We start from the raw sequence: 14,169 nt of genomic DNA, 5'->3' as shown, positions 1-14,169 counted from the left end.
CATATATTTACTTTATGTTTTGGATAGAAATATTAAGAATTTACCATAGATTGTGAAGACTGTGAGGATGGTCAGTTCTAGTCCCGACTCAGCATGAAAGCTGGCTGGGTGACTTTGGACCAATCACCAGGAGACTCTTCTAATCCCACTTTAGGCATGAAAGCTGGCTGGTTGACTTTCGGCCAATCACCAGTAGACTATGAGTTCTACTGTAGTCCCACTTTAGGCATGAAAGCCGGCTGGGTGACTTTGGGCCAGTCTCACTCTTTCTCTCAGCCCAACTCATCTAACACGATTGTTGTTGTGGGGAAAATAGGAGGAGGAAGAAGTACTGTGTATGTTTACCACTTTGAGTTATGTATAAAAAATAATAAGGGAGGGATAAATATCTAATCAATAAATAAAACTTTTGGGAGCATATTTGGGCATTCATACTTAGCAGGTATGAACATTTAACAGGAATAAATGCCAGCTAGCGTTTATCTTTCTCTGAAAGAACTTTGGCTTATATTTAAGATGCATTAGGAAGCAGGTATTTCTTCTATTATAAATAGTACCTGAGAAATTCATAACAGCATGGGGCTCTCTGGAATGACCACAGGATCATGCAACATTTCTGGAAATTGCTATGAAACAAATGGCCTCATAAGGGCGAAACCACAGATTTAGAATTATTCGGGAAAGGTTTAAAGCAGAGACATAAGCAAAACCCCCAATCACCTTGTAGAGCAGAGGTGGGAAACAATGTCCCCTTTATGACTTGTGGACTTCAACTCCCAGAATTCCGGGTGTTGAATCCACAAGTCATAAAAGGGCCATTATTTCCCACCCCTGTTCTAGAGCAGTGGTTCTCAACCTGTGGGTTGGGACCCCATTTAGGGTCGAATGACCATTTCACGGGGGTCGCCAAACAATGCAGTCCGCCATTTTTTCCCCCTTTTCCTTAGCTGTGCTACTCCCTTTTATTCTATTGGCTTTTGAAAGCCAATAGAATAGACTCTCTTGAATTGTCCAGGCTGTCTCTGCCCTGCTGAGCCCGCCAAAAGTCCCATTCTGCAAACGGTGCTACAAGTTGTCTGCAGCGAAGGCGAGCTGTCTGGAAGTTTCCACCCCTCCCTGCTGAGTAACTACTAAAAATGTAAGTAAAAGAGGGTCAGGGGTGGGAGGTGGGAGGCCGGCGGGCGCAGGGAGAGTTGCTGGCACGAGTGGGGCCCGGTGGGTGCCTTACCTCCCTTGGGCTGGGCCAGCTGGTGGCCCAGCCGGTGGTCGGCCTGCGCCTCTCTGCCGCTTGCCAACTACGCCTCAGCCGGCGCAGGGGGCGGCACCATGCATGTGTGGCGCTCCCGGGCAGGGAAAGTCCTCGACTTATGACTGGTTGGGTAGTCCTCGACTTATGACTAGTTGGGTTAGTCCTCGACTTACAACCGGTTGGGGGTCGCGGCATTAAAAAGGTTGAGAACCACTGTTCTAGAGTTTAAGAAGTGGGAAAATAAACTGATCAGCTTTTAGTCCATCAATTGGCCACTTAGCTTCTCCACACCTGAACTACAGCTCAGGCATTTCTCTGCACACTTACATGTCAGATATCCATAGGAACAGACCCAGCAGCAAAGTCAAAATGCTCCGTGCCCTTGGAGCCAAGGAAAAGGACCCTTCCACTGCGCTCCAAACCAGCGGTAGGATTCAGCCAGTTCACACCAGTTCGGCAGAACCGGTAGCTAATTTTTTTGTTGCCCGGGCCCAGAATGGACTTCTGGAAGCAGCATCCACACAGAGAACTGGTTGTTCACATATCTGAATCCCACCACTGATTTCATGTCTGCAAATGTTCTCCTTTGCAGGGCAATGAATAAAAACGAACTCAGCATTAGGTTACTTTCCTGCTTTTTCAAAGATAGCTGTTTGAATATATTTCTTCATTAAATGCAATATAATATATTTTATTTTAAAATGTATTTTACTTCATGCTCAATATATGGAGAGGAAATATTTTGTACACGAAAACAAGTACAAGTTCTGCATTAGATTGACATTCATTATAATACAGGTAGTCCTCGATTTATGACTGTAACCGATTCCAGAGTTGCAGTGTTATGACATTTGTTAAGCGGGGCAGGTGCCTCTGCCCGATTTTATGACTGTGCAAAATGGCTTACAAGCCTGAAGAAATTGCTTGGACCCAGTTTATTCATCCATTCATTCACTTTGTATAGCCTGTGGTTTCTCTGCATCATGGTTAAAAGGTCACCGATTGAAATTTGGGAGACAGAGCCGTACTCCTCCATCTGAACAGATTAAGGAATCGATGTGCCAGAAATGGAAAGCAATAGAGAGCTTCCTTTCTCAGCTTAGGTGCACTTGTGAGAACATTCTGTTGGGTTGTATTTGCCTATACTGTAGCTTATGTATAAACTGGAGCAGGCATTTATTTACACTTTTCATGCAAGGTTTTGTTAGAAAAGGAATCTAGTCACATTCAAAATCAAGGCATTCTGCAATAGATCCACTTGGGTTTATTGGAATTTCTTTCATGCACACATTGCAAGCAGCATTCCTGTGGTTCTGAATACAATCATTAGTTTTCCCTAAGATTAAAACTCTCCTTTCAGCTGCTCTTGCATCCAGAGCCTGTCAGAGATTTAAAAAGACTCCCAGTGTTTGGATCAAGGTATCACCAGATTCATCAGTCAAATATGGTCAGGCACAATTCATACTTCAGATCACCCCACAAGTAACATGTCATGATACAGTATGTGCACCATTAGGGATTGAAACAGTATTGTTTGCAAAACATGCATTTCTTAAAATATTCTGTGGTACACTCACTGTTCAGAAGAAGCAAACCAAACATGAAAGTAAAGTTTCATGCTGTGCCATGAAACTAAAAATTAACCAAAACAAAATAAGCTATGATATGCACTTTTAGATCCATTTATAGGTGTATGACATTCTCACTCATTACTATCTTTTGTCAAAATTGCTGGTCTCTCTGCAAAAGCTGAACAAGGACAGATTCTTCATGAATCCCCATCACTTCGATCCCTTTTGAGTCTTTGTGGAAAGACTTTGAGGATAGTCCTTTTTAATCCCAATGTTTAAAAAGGGTTTTATTTTAAGAAATCTGTGAGTCAGACATCCCTGCAAATTTTGAGGTTTGGGTCATAGAGCAAGAAGAAGTTAGATTTCATATACTGTCCAAAGATGGGGATGGGGTGTGTTAGAAAAAGGAACAAGAAAGGACTATTACATTTTTCATGGCAACACAAAGATGTACATCTTTCTCTTACAAGAGAAGACAGCAGAAGGGAAAGGGGAGAAAAAGACAGCAGACATCACATTAGTTCTGGCTCAATATAGCAACAAGAGAGAGTAGACAATGTAATCAAACCCATGATGTTTAATAAGTACAGTTGGAAATAAAAAGAGACTTAGAGAATACAGAATAACAGAGTTGGAAGAGACCTTGGAGATCTTCCAGTCCAACCTACTGTTTGAGCAGAAGACCCTATAACATTCTGGACAAATGGCTGTCCAATTACTTGTTAAAAACCTCCAGGGATGAAGCCCCACAACTTCCAGAGGCAAGCCTTTCTCCTAATTGATTGTTTTCACTACCAGGAAATTTCTCCATAATTCTAGGTTGGATTCCTCCTTGATGATTTTCTGCTGGTTACTTCTTGTCCTGTTCCCAGATGCTTTGGAGAATAGGTCAGCCCCCTTTTTTCTCTGGCAGCCCCTCAAATATTGGCAGACAACTATCATGACACTCCTAATCCTTTTCTTGGTTAGGCTAGACACGCCTAGTTCCTTTAACTGATTGTCATAAGACTTAGCCTCCAGATCCCTAATCATCTTTGTTGCTCTTCTCTGCACTCTTTCTAGAGTCTCAACATCTGCTATGCATCATGGAGACCAGAACCGGGTGGTCTTTCCAGTGCAGTATAAAGCAGTACTAACACTTCACATGGTCTTAATACTATTCCTCTATCCACAGCCTAAGACTGCATTGGCAGTTGCAACTGCAGCACAAACCATACTTAAGTGGTTGTTCATTATGACACCTAGATCCCTGTCACAGTTACGGCTGTTGAGCCAAGGGCCACCAATTCTATACCTGAACATTTGGCTTTTCTTGCCTAAATGTAAGATCTTATTTTTCTCGCCAGTGAATTGCATTTTGATGGATAGGGTGCAGTGTTCAAGTCTGTCAACATCCTTCTATATCTTGGGTCTGTCTTCTAAACTGTTGGTTATTCTCCCCAGCTTTGGTGTTGTCTGCAAATCTAATAAATTCCCCTTCCCTTCCCTCTTCTAAACCATTTATGAAGGTGTTAAGAGCACTGGGCCTAAGACAGAACCTTGAGCTACCTCACAGCATTTAGATGTAGTTTCACTGGGGACTACGGGTTAAGTGAAGTTGGTCAGCCAGTAACAAATCCCTCTGGTGTTGATGCTGTCTAGCTCACATTTTTCTGTCTTACCAAAAGGTAGTACTTTAGTATTACTTTACCAGTTTGGAGATAGTCATTATTGGATCTAGAACACCTAGAGGGTTAGACATAGAATACCTCCAGAATCCCTTCCAATCTTATTACAATATTCTGTGTTTTACGTTTTCAGAGATCTGATGCTTCAGAATAAAAACAATGTCATGGCTGTACTGGCTTTCTCTATTGCCAATTCCCCTGGTTTCTCTCTGCTGTCAGAGTTACTTCTAGGCTTTGATTTCTCTGCTCTGCGCGGACCTTTGCAATTCTTCCAATTCTGTGAATATTTTGTAGCATAAATTAATGTTAATCTAAGCCTCTGCTCTGTTATTTATGATACTGGATCTTGTTGTTTCCAGAATTGGTGCATTTTTTTAAAGTATCCTCTTCTTCTTGGGCTTCATGTAGAATAAAAGATGATTATTTCTTTGTAAGGATAAACATCTTTTCTTCCTATTGTTCTTTAGCTGCCGGCCCTTGTTCCTCAGCTAGCAATCCTGATTTTTCACCACATGTCCAGGAATTCCAACACTTAGCAAAGAGTCTATAACCTGGGTGATGACCAAGACATTATGGGTTTCTGTAATTTATGTCTCACCATGTTTCTTATGGGAAAGACACTCTTTGTCTGACTCCTCTGACAAGACCTGTCAGTATGGTTAAACCTCTGGCATAGCTGTCATCTTCCTCAAAATATGCAAGCTCCACAGGAACATCAAGGTAGCTCTTATTATGATTTACTGAACAGTCAGCCAGATGTTCAGACTGGGTTTGGCATTTTTGTTCACCTGTTGAGTCCTTCCCAAGGACCTGGGATGGGCAGATGTTAATGTTTGATGGTTTTAGAGAGATTGTTGGATTAAGAAGGAAGAAGAGGGAATCCCAAAAAGAGGTACAGGTGTCTTTGAATTCACTGAAACAGATTAAAAGCAAGTAGGTTAGAATGGAAATCATGTTAGTACAATCCTGTATTTGAAGATTGTATTTGAAGAAAAAACAGATCTTATTTTGAAACACAGATAAGAATTTCAGTAAAAAATAACTAATGCATTAAATTACATATCAAACAGCATTTTTGTCTAATCCAAACTAGCCAGTTGAAAGAGACAATAATTTATCTGATGAATAACTTCTCAGCAAAAATTAGCAAGTAGAATATTAGCCAATTTTTTCATTATATTTGCCTTCGGAACAATTCAGCCCAGCATGTCAAGAAAAACCATCTAAATTCTATTTCTAATGGCATAAGAGAGGGCATTCTGCCTAAAATCTCCTATTTCATGGCTGAATGTTATACCCTAATTTGAATGTGAAAATTTCAGAAAAAATCATGGAAAAATTCAAACAAAAAAAAATCTTTTTTTTTGCATGACTCTTACCATATTTCCCCGAAAATATTAACCATATTCAGAATGAAACAAAAACTTATCAAATCACTTACTCCATCTCTACTACAATCTGTGGTTGGGAATCCTCATGTTCTTGACCGCGATAGAGTCACCTATTTTCATTTGACCCCGAGCTACTGTAAAAGAATAACAATTGTGTTCCAAAATTGATTTAATTTTTACTATGAAATGTTGTATGATAACTTTTCTATGGAAAAAAAACATGTAATGTCTTAAAAATGGTATCATTTACCTTCTTGACCCATTCAGATGTTTCTTTCTATTCGCTTCTTGCAGAGGCTGAAAATTGTTAAACAAATATTTTAGAATGGGGTAGAGAGTCATCAATTGAAACATGTCTATTTCTCTCCCAGAAGTGGAAGGACAAAACTCACCAACAATTTTCTCTCCGAGTAGGGTATACTGTAGACTGCAGATGGGAGCAGAAGGTGTCAATTGCCTGGTCCAGAGCTCTCATAAGGTCTCTTTTTCTCTCCCTCTCTCTTGAGAGCTCTTGTTAAAAGAAATTGAGCAAGTACAATTAATACATTATAAAATCTTGCTTATAGAGGTTGTTCTAATTTCTTACTATCATGTAAGATACTTACAATGGTGAGTCGGCTGTTTGCCTTCTGGTACTTTTCGCACTTGTTCTTTAATATTGCAACCTGCAACTCCTCTCTGTCAGCATCTCCTGGCAAAAAAATAACAAAAGAATTAGAACTCGTACAGCCAAGATGAATAAATCGCTTTTGTTTTTAAAATGAAAACAATTAAAATGTTGTTAAGTTAAAATAATATTCACTTTCTGGATCCAGTTTTAGTTTCTTCTCCAGCTCCTCTTTTTGCTTCAGAAGCCGGGCCAGTTCGCTGGCTAAGCTCTTGTTCTCCTCTTCCAACTAAGATGCAGAAATTAAAGGAAGCATGCATCAGTCATCGACTATAGATATGCAGACAAAAAGAGGGGCTTAAATCAGGATTGTAAGGAAAATGAATGACTTACAGATCTAATAATGGCCTCTTTTTCTGGCAGCTCCTTCGCCTGTGAGGATGTCACCTCTTCTATCTGCTTCTGTTCTGTATTTTTATGGAAAAACACTTGTGTTGTTAAACAATATTCCCCAAAGACATTACATATTAACCCACAAATAAGACTGAAATTTAAGACTGGTCATTAAATAAGAAGGGTCATGTGTGGTGCAGAAGGAGGGTTGCATTTGTATCCCCATTCCTGCCACAGGTTCTCACACAAACAAAAGAGTTGGTTACTCACTTTGTTCTCTTTAGTGGTCTCTGTATTTCTGCCAACAGACCTGCCAAAAGAAGACATTTTGAACAGCTCAGGACAAACCAACTGGAGGACGTGAATTTACTAAGCATTATAAATCATAGTGTGGATACAATCATAGTGGCTGCAGTCATGTCCAGTTACAATGCACGTTGGCTGCATGCTAACTCTTTGTTCTAAAGCACTTTGCAGTAGTTCTGGTAGTAGTTTTGACCAAAAAGCCACATTTTGAAAAGCAAGGTAACTAAATCAATCTATTATCAGTCTTAGATTGTCCCCTGTCAAGGGATCAATGTCCTGAGATTAGGTTTTCCAAGAAGCTGATCATCTTTGCTTATTTCCTATACCATCTTTCCAGAAGTCAAACTGACTAAAAATCAACCCGACTCCTCTTATAATTAGGGCCCAATTTAGTGTCACTATTATTGTTGTTATTATTATTATTTATGTTATTTTACCTGTCGTGTTACCTCTTTAAATCTTGAACTCATCCTAGAGTTTCGCAGTTGACAAATAAATAAATAAATGGACCTCTTACCTCCAACAGGAGCTTTCCTGCATAGTATAAGAATGTCTCCATTCTTAATGCCCTAAGCTAAACTAATCCTAAACTAAATAAATATAATAAATAGATAAATAAATAGGTAAATAGATAAATAAGTAGATAAATAGATAAATAAATAGGTAAATAAATAGATAAATAAGTAGATAAATAAATAGATAAATAAATAAACATAAACAGATAAATAAATGTATAAACTAATCCAAATACACAAATGTGATATTAAATAAGATAAATAAGCAAACAAATAAATACCAAAAAGTAAACAAAAGCTAAGCTACTGAAACGCTGTAAAATGAAACCAAAACCTGACTAAGCCACCAATATCAATACCCTCAAGAGCTTTCATTCAGTCCACCAAAAGTTTTATTTAATTCTCCTTTGTGAGCTCATCTATGTGTCAGCACCATTATGAAGCATGATCTCACAAAGGAAAAGCAAAGCAAACTGATAGGCTGAATGGATGCTACTCAGAGTTTTATTTATTTTTGCAATATTTCAATATTTTTCAATATTGGGGAAAACGTAATTACAAAAGCCCATTGATGTGTTTGGTGGAATCGGAGGATGAAGTAACAAGAAAAATACCTTAGAACAGCGGTTCTCAACCTGTGGGTCGCGACCCCATTTGGGATCGAACGACCATTTTACGGGAGTCGCCAAACAATGCGATCCGCCATTTTTTCCCTCAGCTGGTGGCGCCACGCATGCGCGGCGCATCCTTATGACCGGGGTCGCCGTATAAAAAGGTTGAGAACCACTGCCTTAGAAAGTAAAATGGCCACAGTTTCTTCGGTTGTCACAACGCTGACAATCAGTCTGCTTCTCCTCAACTTTGAGGATGCAAAGATGTCAGAGAAGTGTGTCACGCCCAGTTGCAAGTGTGCATACATAAAATTTCCCAGGCCTAACAAATATAATCCTCAGGCACCTGCTAGCCATTGTAATCACTGGTAAGAGATGGGAGTGTCCATCGAGGGAGACGCTGCTGGCATTCCTGAGCTCTCAACTTCGCCCCACGTTTCTGCCATATTTTACCAGGAGCCTCAATGAGGTTGCAGCATGTATGGAAAAGTGGGACTGTGGCAAATATGGAATTTGGCACTTCGAAATATGATGTCATTGTGATTGGTGGGGTTGATCGAACAGATTATTCCCCCCCCCCGGCTTAAAATGAACATTTATAAATCTATAGCATACATTTTATATCACATATATATTTCATGAAAACACTGTGGTGTCCATAATACTCGCTGTTACTAGCTATGTTCCATAATTGATAACAGACATCCATAGCTGGTTTATAATAATCAATTCTATGAATGGTTTGGAGCCATATGTTTGTCTTTCTAATGCTGAACAGTAAGTTTTTTAATTCTATGTCCATTTTCTTTGTCCAAAAGTCAAAGAAAAGGCTGTAATCCAACATCTGTTGGTTTTTTTTAAAAAAAAAAATCTCTTATCAGCTACGACATGGAAGCAAAAAACCCCCCAAAAAAGACTAGTGTGTACATATTTAAATAATTTCTTTAAAAAATTAGAAAAGCAAAACAAACAAAAGGGAATTTTAAAAAAAATAATAAAAAGTGCATCCAAGAAGCAAGTCTCCATTTCTCCCACACCCATTTTTTCAGCTACTAATTGTTACTTGCACATTTTAATCGTACTTTGGATATTATTAACTCCTATCTGTTTGGATCCTTTGAATTGTAGAAGGTGTAACGGCTCACTGACTTAATGACGCTGGAGATGGTGCCAGCTCCGGCAATTCAAGCCCTAAATCTGCGTGGCAGGGGTACTCTTTCACTTATCTCAGCTTCTGTCCACCTAACAGTTTGAAAGCATATTCTATGCAAGTAGATAGATCGGTAGCACTTTGGTGGGGAGACGAGCTGGTGCTTTGTGCAGGCAGTTAGGTTACTTTCCAGGTTGCGGTGCCCTATAGTGAGGAAAGCTCCGTGAAGGGAGGGGGCTTTGGGTGACGCTACAGAAAGAGCCGCTCATCTTTCTCTCTGGTGCAAAGCCAGCTTGCCCTCCTGCGACACACCTTGGGAAGCACACAAGCATTTCCTATAACAGGGCTGGTATCTTGGCAAGCCAAACTACTACTCTGCAATAGCATTGTGGTCTCCTGGCTACTGTAACAATGCCATATGATAACAACAACAACAACAACAACAACTAAACCTTTCAGAGGGGATAGCCTGCTGCACGTCCTTCTGATTAGCTACAGTGCCTGGGACATACTTCCTTCCCCCCACCAGCTGGACACTTCCCTGGCTGCCATGTTATCCTAAGCTCCTGTGTTTTGCTCTTGTGTTTTGCATTGGTCAGCAGCTGCCATTTTTTATTATCTTATGCATATAAATCTTGTGGTGGGATAATGATGGCCCGTTAGACCAATGAACCTGCATCAACCAATGTTTTATTACCTCCTCCAGAAGTTCAACCCTTAGTTTACCCATATATATATATATATATATATATATATATATATATATATATAGGTCTTTGGTTGTTCGGGTTTTCTCCCGCGTAAAATTGGAAGTGTCTTGGCGACGTTTCGACGAAGTCCCATTCGTCATCTTCAGGCTGGTGTTTTCAGCTTCGTGCTTTCGAGCAGCAATGTGTGGTCTTAGCTGTTTCTTCCTTTTAACTGCCAGTGGGGGTATGAACTGATTGGGTGGGAGCTTGGCTGTGTTCTGATTGGGTGGAGGTGTGTTCTGATTGGTTAGGGGCGTGGCTGTGCTCTGATTGGCTGGGGGGTTGGCTGTGCTCTGATTGGCTGGGGGGTTGGCTGTGCTCTGATTGGCTGGGGGAGTGTTCTGTTTGGTTGTGCTCAGGTTAGTCTGAGTTGCAGAGGGATTCAAGATTTTGGGCTGCCCTGCCATTCCTTGGCTTCGCGTTCGTGGTCGTGCTTCCTCTTCATGGAGGGTGTCAGTTTGCTTCATGTATGGATTGGGGGGGTTTAAAGTGGCTAATGATGCAGCTGTGGTCTGGCTTCTGGTTTGTGGTCGTGCCTCATATCAGTGTGGCTTTGGGTTTGTTTTTTGCGTGGATGTTGTGGTGGTGACCTCCTGTGTGGTTTTTGTGAGTGTGGGTCTGGTATCATTTTTTGTGTTAGGGAGTCGTTTGTCAATAAGGGCGGGTTTCCAAATGGCTGGTAGGCGGGAGGTATCATCTCGCTTGTTCATGCTGTGTGGGCGTTTTTCTATCTCGATGGCTTCTCTGATTATTCTGTTATTAAAATGTTCACTTTTGGCAATGGTTCTGGTATTTTTAAAGTCAATTTCATGTCCTGTGGCTTTAAGGTGTTGGACCAGGGAAGATGTTGGTTCCTCTTTTTTGACTGAGTTCTTATGTTCTTCAATGCGTGCACTTATTCTTCTGTTGGTTTGTCCGATGTATGTGGTGGGACAAGTGGTGCATGGGATTTCGTATACTCCTTGATTTTCTAATTCAATTTTATCTTTGGGGTTTCTAAGGATGGTGGATATTTTTCTGTTTGTGCAGAATGCTGTTTTGATGTTGTGTTTATGGAGGATCATAAATCAGAGCACAGCCACGCCCCTAACCAATCAGAACACACCTCCACCCAATCAGAACACAGCCAAGCTCCCACCCAATCAGTTCATACCCCCACTGGCAGTTAAAAGGAAGAAACAGCTAAGACCACACATTGCTGCTCGAGGCACGAAGCTGAAAGCACCAGCCTGAAGATGACGAATGGGACTTCGTCGAAACGTCGCCAAGACACTTCCAATTTTACGTGGGAGAAAACCCGAACAACCAAAGACCTACATACAAAAAAAAAAATATATATATATATATATATATATATATATATATATATATATATATATATATACACAAATATATAGCTTAGAAATTGCTTAATGACATTTAATCTTAATAAACTTAACTAAAATTTAAGGAGTGAGTTTATGAATTATAAGATGGAGTAATTTAGGCTTTTAACTTTAGGGCCTTTGGCATATGCAAGATAAGCTGTTGTGGTTTATATAAGTAGGTTAATAGAAGCTAGGCATAACCACAAGGAGAGGAAACACAAAAATATAGAGCTTATGCTAAGCTAAAGGTCATGGTTAAACAATACAGGTACAAGAGGTGCAACAAACCTTTTTCCTGGGAGGGTATGAACAAAATTTATTATGCCTAAGAGCTTTGGATTAGCTGATCGGTGGGGGGGGAGCAGGTGGGCTTGAGTGTGATAGGGGTGGGGAAAACCAGCGTCGTGAAAAGGGTATAAATATGTGATTTTAACAATTATTGGTGTGGCTTGATCTTCTGCAAGAGACTAAGACAACCAACTTTTGCAAAAGTTTTAAATCTCAATAAAACTCTGTTCCTGGAATCCCAAGTGAGTATTTGAGTTTATTTATTTTCAAAATTCTGAGCAAAACACTCCAAACACTCCTATTGGTGTTTCTGATATGAACATTTTGTAACTTGGTTTAAAAATAAATTATTCAGAATAAAATTTGGGTTAAGATTGTGCCATATATTTCTCAGATTTTATTTTTTTATTATTTTTAATATCTCTTGTTGCATGGGGTAATTTTTAAGTTTTATTCATATGCTATTAATACTTTGCATGAGCGAATCCAGCAATTGTGATTTATTTAACAGATTGCAGTAAAATGTGAACCGCATTGGGTGCCAGTTTGTTTCCCAGTCCAATTCAATGTGTTGGTTATCATCTTTAAAATCCTTGATGGCATGGGAACAGTTTACATAAGGAAGCACCTTGTCCCAGACCGTCCCACCCAGTTAGGTGGAAAGGGTATGTTACGGACCCAGTCAGTTACAGAATTCCTACTGGCGGGATCTAAGAAAATCCATTGCCCCCCACCCAGTGGTGGGATTCAGCCAATTTGCACCAATTCAGCAGAACCAGTAGCTATTTTTTTGTTACCCAGGCCCAGAATGGACTTCTGGAAGTGGCATCCAGACAGAGAACTGGTTGTTCACATAGTTGAATCCCACCACTGCTCCAAACTCCAGGAACTAATTGTAAAGGAAGACTTGGCACTGCATGCATAAGCATGCGTCTCCAAATGAATGTGTTTCTTTTCCTTTTCAAAGAAGCCCTTGGAGACCAGGAAGAAAAGAATCCCTATTATAGGCTTCTAGAATTATGTGTCTTCCCCACCCACCCAAGTCTTAAACACTTGGCCAGCCTACTCTTCTTTCAATGGCATTGCTTTAAATACTCCATGTTTCGCATTGGGAAGATTGGTGTTTTCACATAAGTCATGTTTGACATTGTGTTGAGTTTGCCTTCCCACAATTCAAGTCATAGCCAGCCCTTGCCAATAAATCTCTTGTACAGTGTATTTAAGCTTGTCTTCTTGATTGCTCCTCCACTCTCGGATGTCCTTTTCCCTCAGTTATATAGCAGACAATGCAGCACAAACATAAATCTGAGCCTTCATGCAGCAGCCCTGTTGTAACATCTCTGAATTGTGTGCAGGGAGATCAGCTGACCAGAAATGACAGAATTATTTCCATTCCAAACAGCTTCTAGACCAGGGTTCCTCAGCCTTGGCAACTTTAAGGTGCAGAAACTTTATGGCTGACTGAGGAATTCCTGGGGTTGAAGTCCACAAATCATAGAGAAGACTGGTCTAGGCTGATGATCAGCACAGATGATGCTACCTAGTTTGAGTAATGAATAAGGTGACCAACCGTCCTCCTTTAGGGAGGACAGTCCTCCTTTTGTAAGTTCTGTCCTCCCTCGAAAAGTGTCCTCCTACATGTCCTCCTTTTCAATATTTGAAGACTAATCTGCAGGGCTTTCTTTTTTTCTCATAGAACACTCAGAACGGCGTTCCGGCACCTTTTTTGATGTTTTTTTTTCCAACTTTTGCATGAGCTGTGCTAGTCCCCCTATTGGCTTTCAAAAGCCAATAGGAATTGCTGCTGAGCGCGCCAAAACACCCGACTGGCAAACTTTGCACATGCAAGTTGTCTGTATTATTGTTGCAATGAATAAAATGTTTCTTTTATTTACTATATTTTTTTCTCCAATTTATCTGTGTCCTCCTTTTCATTGTAAAAAAGTTGGTCACCTTAGTAATGAAACATCTGCAAGAAAACAACCAAGCTCAGAGAGCATCAAGGACTCCTCATTTCACCCCTGAGCTACAAATATTCTCCTTTATTGAAACACTAGTCTAAACAGAACCCCAAAACCCAGCTACAGCAGAAGTCTTTCCTCAAGGTAAGGGGCAGGTAATATGCTTGCCAGAAGATATTGCATACTGAATGTGGGCTTTTACCTCCCTTTTCTATATCGCCTTAGTGCCTTAGTCTCTAGACTTTCTTGTTCAAACCTCCTACTTGTATTATCCCCAAAACCAGGAGTTCTATTCCCACTTTAGGCATAAAAGCTGACTTTGGGCCAATCACCAGGAGACTCTG

General features: G+C 40.3%; 1 long non-coding RNA gene across 1 annotated transcript; it reads right to left on the bottom strand.

The window, feature by feature from the left end:
* Nucleotides 1-6,270: 6,270 nt before the first annotated feature.
* On the bottom strand, nt 6,271-7,248 carry LOC120298641. The gene is made up of 5 exons (XR_005554160.1): nt 7,149-7,248; nt 6,879-6,952; nt 6,681-6,774; nt 6,484-6,569; nt 6,271-6,388 (listed from the first exon to the last, which is right to left on the bottom strand). It is a non-coding gene; the product is annotated as an uncharacterized LOC120298641 (long non-coding RNA).
* Between the last annotated feature and the right edge of the window lie 6,921 nt (nt 7,249-14,169).

This window comes from Crotalus tigris, unplaced genomic scaffold (assembly GCF_016545835.1).
Source record: "Crotalus tigris isolate CLP2741 ecotype Arizona unplaced genomic scaffold, ASM1654583v1 scf7180000024117.2648584, whole genome shotgun sequence".
NCBI lineage: Eukaryota > Metazoa > Chordata > Lepidosauria > Squamata > Viperidae > Crotalus > Crotalus tigris.
Note: the sequence above shows the minus strand (reverse complement) of the source record. Positions and strands in the feature narration are given on the sequence as shown.